This window comes from Bos indicus, chromosome 11 (assembly GCF_029378745.1).
Source record: "Bos indicus isolate NIAB-ARS_2022 breed Sahiwal x Tharparkar chromosome 11, NIAB-ARS_B.indTharparkar_mat_pri_1.0, whole genome shotgun sequence".
In the NCBI taxonomy this organism is placed as follows: Eukaryota; Metazoa; Chordata; class Mammalia; order Artiodactyla; family Bovidae; genus Bos; species Bos indicus.
The window spans coordinates 46,878,455-46,890,653 of record NC_091770.1 but is presented as its reverse complement, the minus strand read 5'-3'; the positions used below and the strand labels follow the sequence as shown (position 1 = coordinate 46,890,653).

Sequence of the window (12,199 nt, the reverse complement as noted above, 5' to 3'; positions counted from 1 at the left end):
GAGCCCCAGTAGGTGAGCAGGGAACCTCATGTTCAGAAGTTTGAACTGAGGAGTCCTGAGAAGTCAAAGCAAGACCAGAGCTGAGCTTGTATCTCAGACTTGCAAGGGAAGGTCCTCCCTGGGGAACCACATGCAAATCACCTGGTGGGGGCAGTAGCATGGATAGAGCCAGGGGGAGCGGAGACTCGTGAGAGCAAAGGGAGAAAAAGCGTCTCTGTGTGGAAGAAAGACCTTCAATCTCAGTATGGATGCAATTCACAATTTGTAAGAGTAAATGGCACAGTTAAATGTGTCTTTGCATTTACCCTCCCTCTTTAGTTTCTTACAACTTTTGAATTCATGTTGTTGTAGTTCAGTTGCTGAATGGTGTCTGACTCTTTGCAACCATATGAACTGCAGCAAGCTGGGCTTCCCTGTCCTTCACTATCTCCCAGAGTTTGCTCAAACTCATGTCATTGAGCCAATGATACCATCCAACCATCTGTCGCCACCTTTTCCTCTTGCCCTCAGTCTTTCCCAGCATCAAGATCTTTTCCAATGAGTCAGCTCTTGGAGTCAGGTGGCCAACGTATTGTAGCTTCAGCATCAGTCCTTCCAATGAATAGTCAGGGTTCATTTCCTTTAGCATTGATCTGGTTACATCTTCTTGCTGTCCAAGGGACTCTCAAGAGTCTTCTCCAGAACCACAGTTCAAAAGCATCAGTTCTTTGGCGCTAAGCCTTCTTTACGATTCAAATCTCGCATCTGTACATCATATTACACTTCTACTTAAGAATGCTGAGCTTCCCTGAATATGTGCTGATTTTTGTTCTTTTCAAAATATTTGCTTTAAACTCTGGATTTGTTCTTTTTCAATTTAATTGTGATATTAAAAAACATACAGGAAGAACGGGCAGATATATTAAGTACACAACACATGAAGGTTGACATATATCACTATCTGGATAAAAATATAAACCATGTCACACTCTACAGATGCCTCACTCTTACACTTTGAAAATCACTAACTACTCCAGCCAAGGACACGGGCATTCTGAGAGTTAGGGGAGAAGATGTCTACCTTCAAGGAAACCTGAGGTCATGGTAGTCTAGGACAGAAGCAGGAGCTGAGATGGGTGGAGCACACAGAAGGCAGGAGCACGATTCAAAGCCAGGAAGTTCAGAAGCAGATTTAAGTTAACAAACTTAGAAGCTGTGGCTACATGATACCCACATGAAGTTTAAATTTCATCATGGTATTTGTTTCTAATATGAGGATAATTTCCAGATTTTAAGAGAATATACACCAGGATGATTAAGATTCTCCAGACTTGGAATTTCCACCAGAGAGACTGAGGGAAAGAGTTTTCTCAGAACCACAGACCAGTCCCTCCCTGGGGCCCTGACCCTGTCTATGAACAAATGTCTTTGAGTCTAGTGGTGAAGTCACAGTGGGCCAGGCCTGTGCTCCTGGGGCTAGAGGGCAGATGACCGGTCCTCTAGGATCAGTGATGCTGAGAACCAAGGGAGAGTCAGCATGGAGCTGTCTGTGAGCATCTCAACCAGCGGTGCAGACCCCAGGGAGCTCATAACAGAGACTCCTGGGCTCGGGACCTGAGGCTATTCCCTGGGAGTCCTTCCAGGGCTCCCCATCATTTCCTCCTCCCCAAGCTTGTCCTGCACTGAGAGGAGCAGCTGCTCTGACCCTGATTCCCTGGAGGAAGCAGCTGCTCAGCTGAGCCCACAGGGGAGGGGTGTGTTTAGGAACGTAATGTACAGTTCCCATTGAAGGCTCTGTGCACAGAAGTCACATTCAGGGTCCCCAGTCTCCACAGTGGTGAGTGTGAGTGTGAAATCCGTCCCAGATCCATGGCCACTGAGCCAGGATGGGACCCCAGGAGCCTGGGGGACCCCTATGTCAGTGGGTGAGGAGAGTGTGTGGTTTGTTCTGGAAGGAGGGAGGACAGGTGTATTCATTTCTATGGATGAGATGGGATGGCCTTGCAGGAGATGGAGATGCCTCTTTCCACGACTGCAGACCAGAGGGAGGGGACGGAGTCAGCACAGCAGCCCCAGGAGGAACTGGGGAAGAGGGGAACTTAGCGTGAATACAAATATGGAAGAGTAGTTATGAAGGAAAAAAATGAATGTGCCTTATTCAGGTAGGTTTTTTTTTTAACCTATATATAGTTCCATGTAAAATTTTATATAGTTTTAAGTATATGTAACCTGAACAATGACTGAAATATCCTTAAGGTGCAGCTAAACCTAAGGATGTGGGCATGATGCAATTATAACCTGGTGTGATGTTAACATTTTGCAGAGTATCTACCACTGACTGGACCCAAAGCAACCAAGCACTGGAAGAAGATCAGTCAAGTCTCTTGTTAATGTAGGTATCTAATTCTTCTTGGTCATTTCTAAAAGTTTGTGGCTTCATGAAACTATTCTGCATCTTATCACTTAATATGATAAGCATACAAAAGTAATTTCCCTCATAGCTACAGATCCTTTGGCTCTGTCTCAATGTCTATTTTATTCCACCTATGTTGATTACCTTCTCTCAAACTGAGTATTTTTGCCCTTGATAATATATGCCTCAGTGTTTTAATAAAAGTGAGGCTGTAGCATATACACTTAATGTAAATGTAAATTAATGGACATAATTTCCCTAAAAATATTAAAGATGATTTTAGACTCTGGAATGATTTTTGTCACCATAAATAATTTACTTTTGATTCTGGCAAAATGTTAGGTGTTTAGCACTTTCATCCAATCAGGGAGACATGACTTTGAGGCTGGCCCTCAGCCTGGTGATTCCTTGCTCTTCCTGGTTCATTTCCTCTCCCAGGTGTGGCCCTTCCCCCATTCTACCTGAAGACTTTGTGCCAATCAGGATCCAACCTTCTCTGTGGTCCTTGGAGACTAATTTTATTGCTGAGAAAAATGTGCCCAGTGTGGAGACTGGGGACCCTGCACGTGACTTCGGTGCACAGAACCTTCAACGGGAACTGTACATTATATTCCTAAACACACCCCTCCCCTGTGGGCTCAGCTGAGCAGCTGCTTCCTCCAGGGAATCAGGGTCAGAGCAGCTGCTCCTCTCAGTGCAGGACAAGCTGGGGGAGGAGGAAATGATGGGGAGCCCTGGAAGGAGGTGGGAATAGCCTCCCTGTACGTTCCTACACATACCCCTCCCCTGGGGGCTCAGCTGAGCAGCTGTTTCCTCCAGGGAATCAGGGTCAGAGATACTGTTGAAAGCTGTGTTTGACTTGAGGCCTCCACCTTCTCCTTTCTTTGAGGTGTTCGGTTTGTGAGCAGCTGTTACTGAGACAGCAATGTGTTTAAGGGACATTAAAGAGGGTTAATGGAGAAGGCAATGGCAACCCACTCCAGTACTCTTGCCTTGAAAATCCCATGGATGGAGGAGCCTGGTAGGCTGCAGTCCAGGGGGTTCCGAAGAGTTGGACACAACTGAGTGACTTCACTTTCACTTTTCAGTTTCATGCATTGGAGAAGGAAATGGCAACCGACTCCAGTGTTCTTGCCTGGAGAATCCCAGGGATGGGGGAGCCTGGTGGGCTGCCGTCTATGGGGTCACACAGAGTCGGACACGACTGAAGCGACTTAGCAGCAACAGCAGCAGCAAAGAGGGTTAAATTAGGCTCAGGTCCCTAGGCGTCACTATTTCTTAGCTTTTCAGTACATTCTCTCTTTACCAGTATGCTGTCAATCTCTGGAAATGAGATAGAATTAATTATTAAGAATTATCTTGAGCTTCCAGACAGTCCCCACATCTAGATTTTTTGAGAAAGATTATCACTGACATAAGGAAATTCCAGGTGGAGTAAGATGGGCACAAGTGGGGCCAGGATGGATGGAGAGAAGCAGAAGTTTGGGCTTTTGTAGGGCTGTGGAGGGACCTTGTATGGACCTGGGTTTGTGAGTTTTGAGTTTCCCTGTGGCAGTTGCACACATATGAGGCAAAATGGAAAAAAGGAGAATAGACTGAGAGGTGTTGATGAACAAATATTAAAAATGGGATCAAACTCCTTCTTACCTGGAGCCCCTTTGATGTCTATGTAAGGACTCCACCTGCCAATGTCAGTGCAGGAAGCATGGGTTCGATCCCTGCTAAGGGGAAGATCCTCTGGAGAAGGGAATGACAACCCACTCTAGTATTCTTATCTGGGAAATCCCTTGGACAGAGGAGCCTAGCAGGCTGTAGTTCATGACGTCAAAAACAGTCAGACATGACTGACCAACTAAACCTCACAACAAATATATATATTTCTTTTTCCAAATGTGTACACTTCTTTTTAGGTTGTAGGAAATAAGCTATTCCACCACTTGACAAAGTGGGAGTTTCAGAAGATAATGACAATCTATGGAATGATCTGAAATAAAAATATGATGGGAAAGATTGTATCTACATAATTACAAGATGAAGCAAATTGACATTGATAACAAGTATTTACTGAGTGAGAGCCTGGAGAACTCCATGGACAGAGGGGCCGGGCAGGTTACAGTTCAAGGGGTTGCAAAGAATCAGACACGAATGAGCGACTAACACTTTCACTCATGTTTCACTTTCATTTATAAACTTAATTAGTCATACAGTACTTTGTATGTATTCATTTATTTAATTCTTATAACAGGCTTTAGCATCAGTTCAGTTAAGTTCGGTCATTCAGTTGTGTCTGACTCTTTGCGACCCCATGAATTGCAGCACGCCAGGCCTCCCTGTCTATCACCAACTCCCGGAGTTCACTCAGACTCATGTCCATCCAGTCAGTGATGCCATCCAGCCATCTCATCCTCTGTCGTCCCCTTCTCTTCCTGCCCCCAATCCCTCCCAGCATCAGAGTCTTTTCCAGTGAGTCAACTCTTTCCATGAGGTGGCCAAAGTACTGGAGTTTCAGCTTCAGCATCATTCCCTCCAAAGAAATCTCAGGGCTGATCTCCTTCAGAATGGACTGGTTGGATCTCCTTGCAGTCCAAAGGACTCTCAAGAGTCTTCTCCAACACCACAGTTCAAAAGCATCAATTCTTCGGCTCTCAGCTTTCTTCACTGTCCAACTCTCACATCCATACATGACCACTGGAAAAACCATAGCCTTGACTAGACGGACCTTTGTTGGCAAAGTAATGTCTCTGCTTTTGAATATGCTATCTAGGTTGGTCATAACTTTCCTTCCAAGGAGTAAGTGTCTTTTAATTTCATGGCTGCAATCACCATCTGCAGTGATTTTGAAGCCCCCAAAAATAAAGTCTGACACTGTTTCCACTGTTTTCCCATCTATTTCCCATGAAGTGATGGGACCAGATGCCATGATCTTAGTTTTCTGAATGTTGAGCTTTAAGCCAACTTTTTCACTCTCCACTTTCACTTTCATCAAGAGGCTTTTGAGTTCCTCTTCACTTTCTGCCATAAGGGTGGTGTCATCTGCATATCTGAGGTTATGATATTTCTCCCAGCAATCTTGATTCCAGCTTGTGCTTCTTCCAGCCCAGCGTTTCTCATGATGTACTCTGCATAGAAGTTAAATAAGCAGGGTGACAATATACAGCCTTGACCTACTCCTTTTCCTATTTGGAACCAGTCTGTTGTTCCATGTCCAGTTCTATCTGTTGCTTCCTGACCTGCATACAGATTTCTCAAAAGGCAGGTCAGGTGGTCTGGTATTCCCATCTCTTTCAGAATTTTCCATAGTTTATTGTGATCCACACAGTCAAAGGCTTTGGCATAGTCAATAAAGCAGAAATAGATGTTTTTTTTGAACACTCTTGCTTTTTCCATGATCCAGAGGATGTTGGCAATTTGATCTCTGGTTCCTCTGCCTTTTCTAAAACCAGCTTGAACATCAGGAAGTTCACGGTTCATGTATTGCTGAAGCCTGGCTTGGAGAATTTTGAGCATTACTTTACTAGCGTGTGAGATGAGTGCAATTGTGCGGTAGTTTGAGCATTCTTTGGCATTGCCTTTCTTTGGGATTGGAATGAAAACTGACCTTTTCCAGTCCTGTGGCCACTGCTGAGTTTTCCAAATTTGCTGGCATATTGAGTGCAGCACTTTCACAGCATCATCTTTCAGGATTTGGAATAGCTCAACTGGAATTCCATTACCTCCGCTAGCTTTGTTTGTAGTGATGCTTTCTAAGGCCCACTTGACTTCACATTCCAGGATGTCTGGGTCTAGGTGAGTGATCACACCATCGTGATTATCTGGGTAGTGAAGATCTTTTTTGTACAGTTCTTCTGTGTATTCTTGCTACCTCTTGTTAATATCTTCTGCTTCTGTTAGGTTTTTACCATTTCTGTCCTTTATCGAGCCCATCTTTGCATGAAATGTTCCCTTGGTATCTCTAATTTTCTTGAAGAGATCTCTAGTCTTTCCCATTCTGTTGTTTTCCTCTATTTCTTTGCATTGATCGCTGAGGAAGGCTTTCTTATCTCCTCTTGCTATTCTTTAACTATGCTTTAGCATAGTTACTCTTGTTTTCCTTCAGTAAGGATCAATAAACCAAGGAAAAGAGGCTTTCAGGTGGCACTAGTACTAAAGAAACCAATGTGGAGATGTAGGAGATGTGGGTTTGATCCCTGAGCCTACATCTTCTGCTGGAGAAGGAAATGGAACCCACTCCAGTATTCTTGCCTGGTGAAGAATGGGCAGAGGAACCTGGTGGGCTTTCAGTCCATGGGGTCGCAGAGAGTCAGACACCACTGAGCAACTAACACTTCACACTTAAAGTCAAAAGTGATTCCTATAATTTTGAAAAAGATATTTAAGACACTCGAAAAGAAAACATCAAATTAAATCACATACACTGATATCCGAACCAACTAAATTCTCAGTAAATACTTCTTTTCCTCTCCGGTTAACACAAATGGAAAGTTCAGAATAGAAAAGACACAAGGGATGAATGAAGTATTTAGTGGCCCTTCCTTATCTTACAATAAAAATACACGGCTGCATAGGTAAGTGAGAACAATGATTTTCTGCTTTAAGGAAGCATTGGCCTCACAGGAGTGAACTCATGTACTTAGTCACTTTTGGCCAGAAGCCAGGGATCCCCAAAGTCCAAATGCACTTTGACGTACTAGCTGTCCCATCTTTCAGTGCTTCCAGAAATTTGCATATTTATCCTTCTAGAGCAAGGCCTGATCAATCAGAGAATAAGAGTCAGATATTAAAAACAAATACATGAATAAAAAATAAATGCTCTCACTAGGAATACTTATCCTAGTCAATTAGGAATACTTTCCCCCCATAGATTGGCTGTCTATTCTGGAATCCTTACAGCCTTATGTGAAGTCTGAAGCTGTTTATTAGAATGTTTAGAAATCTATTATTCCAGGTAATAGCACCAAATATTTTATTATATTATAAATATAAAGAGGAATCGCCTCTTGGCCTTTTGGCTAAGATCGAGTGTATAAATAAAAGAGGAAACATCTTTGGTTCTATTGTGTTTCTTTACGGGTAGGTTTCTTACTTGTCATTATCTCCATAAATCACAAATTCTATGACCTGTTGGATGAAGTTATCAATAAGATTGTGCCTCAAATGAAACAAAAATCTACTTGGAATTCAAGGGATCATTGTCAACACACCATGAATGTGAATTTCACAGGATGCAAATATTTAACTTTTAACATTAGAAAACTTGTTTCCACTCATTCCCTCTGGATTCCTACAGACTTAGAAATATTTTAAAGACAACATATCAATTTGATGGGAGTTTTAGATACAAGGAATAAAAAGAAAATTCCCCTAGATGGAGCAAGTACTATATTTAGTCCTACACACTAATGTTAGGATGGAATATAATCAGATTCCTTTCAGTTTATTTAAGTTACATGTCTATTCTGTGTAAATGCTTATAATGCCTGTATGTGTGTCCAAGGGAGTCACAGACCCACTGTTGGACTTGAATTCATGATATATAATATGTGCCAAACATCAATATAGCAAATAGGTACATATGCATCTGCATATAGATTATATAGGACTATTTTTCATAAATCAGTAACTTGCACATGTGGCTGCATTTGAGAAATGCTCTGAGCAGATGAAGGTACCTAGAGGAGCTAGGGCAGCCCAGCCTCACCCATCTGCTCTCCTGGTTGGTTTATGTTTGGGTGTGTAATACTGTGGGAGGTCTACTGTTATCCTGTTTACAGTAATAAGTTGCAAAATCATCAGCCTCCAGGCTGCTGGTGGTGAAGGTATAATCTGTCCCAGATCCACTGCCACTGAAATGGGATGGGACCCCTGTGTACACACTGGTTCTGTCATAGATGAGGAACTTAGGAGCTTTCCCTGGTTTCTCTTGATACCACTGTAAATTATTTCTAACGCTTTGACTGGCCCGACAAGTGATGGAGACTCTGTCTCCTAGAGATGCAGACAGGGAAGATAGAGACTGAATCATCTGGAGGTCGCACCTGGCAGATGAGATTGGAAACACAAAAACATACCTCCACAGGATTAATTAAGTTATAAGAGGACTTCCCTGAAGGGCCAGGCAGTACTGACCACACTGGACTGAACAAACCCCCAGTGTTCTCCCTCCTTTCCTGGGAGCCAGAGCAGCAGGAGACCGAGGAGCTGCCTGGGGGCCCTCATGTTCACTGTGCATTCTGACCAGGACGCGGACTCCTGCCCAGGCTGTGACCAGACTATGAGGAAGTGTCCAGGGCAGTGGGCTGTGCTCTGAAAACATGTAAATCAGCAGGGAGTGGCAGGGCTGGACGAGGCTGCAGGGTTGGCTGAGCTCAGTAACAGCTCAGGGGCTGGGAGTGCCCGGGTCTGGGTCCCACAGGCAGCACACACTTGCCTCAGAGAATTACTTCCCCCTGGGGGTCACAGGACACAGTCAGTCCATTGTCCAGTGAGTACAGGTTTCTTTTGATTTCTTCAGGATCCATGACATGCTTTCTTGGTCTCTCTCCTTCTAAGACAGGGTCTGGATCAGGTACGACACTCAAAGGAATTAAACAGGCTCCTTTTATTTGATACCAGTGGATATTATTGGAGCCACAGAGGCTTCCTCTTGCTGGATTCCCTGATATTCTTGGTGGGAGAAATTGTCATCACCACCAGTCAGAGAGGCAGTGAGGTAGAAGAGCAGTAAAATGTGTGTGTCACAATTGGTTAGTAAGCGCCCAGATTCCAAGCATCTCCATTGCTTCCTGTTATCCCAGCTGAGCACTGTGACCTCCATACTGACTGCTCTGTCCCAACATGTCCTCCAAAGCCACCAAGGCAGGGACTTAGTCCCTCCATACCTGACAATTTTCAGCTATGTTCTAACTCTGAACACCTTTATACACATCCATGCTCTGTGTGGCCTAACCTCCTTGAAGGACTGTTCATGTCTTTCTTTCCCTTTAACCCAAGCTACTGCCTTCAAGGGGGCTTCCCTGGTGGTTCAGAGCTTAAAACTTCTGCCTGCAATGTGGGAGACCTGGGTTCAATCCCTGGGTTGGGAAGATCCTTAGAGAAGGAAATGGCAACCCACTCCAGTATTCTTGCCTGGAGAATCCCATAGGTGGAGGACCTATGGTCCTCTCCCGGCCAATGATTGATTTTATGTCTCTGAATCCATTTGTTTCCAGCTCTGCCTGTTTCCCCCACCCCCACGTCCTAAGAACTGGCAGCTCTCAGGGCAGGTACAGGGTGATGGGGCTCAAGAAGTGGGAGGAAGACAACCTTGGGAAGGTGAAGATGGAAGCCTTGCACACGAGACTGGAGCCACACAGTGTGGGCAGGGCATGGACACAGGCCTGATGGGAGCCCAGGATGGGATGTTGCAGCAAAAGTGGTGGGTGTCCATCCTGGGGGTGGAGCCACTGCTGGATCAGAGCAGGGTGTTGAGTTGGAAGGAGCTGAGGAAGCCATTCATATATCCAGGGACGCCAGTCCTGGTTATCTCACCAACAGTTACCAATTCTTTCTCCAGTTAGAAAGAATGTCCCTGGGGTTGGAGTTTGACCAGGATGAACTCAAAAGCCAGGATCAGTCCAAATCCAGGAAGATCAGCGCTCTCCAAAGTAGGATGAAGACCGAGGCCACATCCTCTGGAGTTGCTGTGAGCTGCAGAGAGGACAGGCAGGAGGAAATGATGGATGAAGATGAAACCACCTCTGCCATCAGTGTTATGAGACGAGGGAGTCCCCAAACCCTCCTGTTGTGGCTGCAAAGACAGAGAAGCTGTGTCTACAACACACAGCGGGAAGCCAGTCTGCTCACAGTGGTTTTTGTGTTTTCTATGTCCTTGAGGACTCGGGGATCAGTTGTTACATAGACCACTGTTAGATCAGAAAAGTGTTACTTGGTAGAGTTTAGTACATTTTATTCCCTAGGAATTGTTCTCTAAAATTCCCATGAAAGCACTACTAGGTCTCTACAGATGATGAAAATCTTATAATGTAGAATATGGAAGGGATTTTGAAATGTATGTTAATACAGCATGTAGACCATTTCTGTTACCAAATTCGCCAGTATTCTATTTGTTAGATAACTCTTGAGAGACTGTGTTTGAGTGTGTGAATGTGAGGGTTGAGTGTGTGTGTGTTCTCTCATCCTTTTTTCTTCTCCCATTCCTGAACAAAATAATATTCAAAGTTTCATCACAAAGATTATTTACAGATTTAATTTATGCTTCAGGTTAAGGGGTTTTAATGATTTCAATTTAAACTTTTGGAAAATTTTATGAAATTATGAACTTTCATGTCAGAACTGTGCTGAGTTAGACAATCTGAGGCCTACAATTGTTATGTTTATCCAGTTTTAAAATCTGATTTATTTTAAACAATGATTCCTTAATATTTCCTGTGATTTGATGGTTTTTGGGGTGAAATGTGTTATTTTCAACTTTCTACCCATTTATATTGATTCAAGTTCAAAGAATCAAAACTTAAAAATTTTAAGTTCAAATGATCAGAAAAGTCCAGAGCTTAGGCCTTAGGAAGGCTTCACACATTTACTCATGTACCATGCACATGCAGGCTCCATGCACAGCAGGGCAGAAGTGGGGATTGAGCACAAGGGGGAGGCCGCTATGGCTGTGACCAGAGTTTCTGCAACATTCTTAGCTTCACTGTGGATTGAAATTAGATGGGAAGGACAGATTCCAAAGTTATCTTTACAAGTGGGTTGTGATTAAATTGTACCTGAGGATGTCCATGAAGTCCAGTTTCAAATCTTTAGCCAACAAGGTCAGCATCAGCAGCTCTGGAAATATGGTCTCCTGAGATTGATCCTGCTTAGAAGGTAGAGATGGGCTCTGAGGACACAACCATCTCAACGGGGCGGGGCCATCGTCACCCTTATAGCCACAGTGCGCAGGACACACGGAGGGTTTCTGCACCACTCAGCATAGCTGCAGCTCTTCCCCAGGTCACACCTGAACCCGTTCAAGCATTGAGGGCTTCATGTTGAAAATGGGACAGTATCATTGTTAACTTTCTCAGTATTTCCTACATCTAGCCAAGGACATGTGTTTATTGTGGTGTTTGTCTGCCATCTAGTGGCAGTTTGTGACATAATACCTTGAAAGAGTTCTGTCCTTACTTGATTGCATACATTGGCAAAGCAGCAGAGTGAAGACATAGGATCTAAGACATCCCTGGTATAGTTTGTATTCACCTACGATGCACCTGAAATTGATCATATCTCCAGTACTGTCTCATTGTGTTGTTAACTGTCTTTGTCTCTGTCACAGTGTAGGGCTGAGGAAACCTTGATGATCTGAACATTCTACACTGAATTCCACTACACAAGCCTTATTGAACAATACACTAAGTAGACCTGACCAGCAAAAAATTGCTAAGACTCAGGTTGACTTGCAAAAATATATGTCTTCCACAAGGTGAAATGTAAGTCTCCAAAATTCATGAGCCTGCCACATTACTATGTTGGGGATTCACGTGTCTAAGGCATCCTGGCTTATCCTTTTAGAGACCAACAAGCTGTATCTTGTTCCTGGGGCCACTAACAGTGAAATACAGTATTTTTGATGCTTCTGTGGAGTGTTGAGACAACACATGACCTCAATGAGTACATCACTCCATCCCATCCATCTGCTGCTGCGAGTGCTGCTCCATCACGTGGGTGCAGGGCAGGAAAGGACTCTGCATCAGGCTCAGGCAGCACTGTGATTGGCTCCACCATTTGGACCACATCACGTGGTGAGGCTGCATCTGTGTTAGACAA

The 12,199-nt window shown here is 44.0% G+C and overlaps 1 long non-coding RNA gene across 1 annotated transcript; it reads left to right on the top strand.

Moving 5' to 3' along the window:
* Nucleotides 1-1,447: 1,447 nt before the first annotated feature.
* On the top strand, nucleotides 1,448-10,741 carry LOC109566140 (uncharacterized). The gene is made up of 3 exons (XR_002181756.2): nucleotides 1,448-2,141; nucleotides 2,303-2,371; nucleotides 9,945-10,741. It is a non-coding gene; the product is annotated as an uncharacterized lncRNA (long non-coding RNA).
* Nucleotides 10,742-12,199: the final 1,458 nt, after the last annotated feature.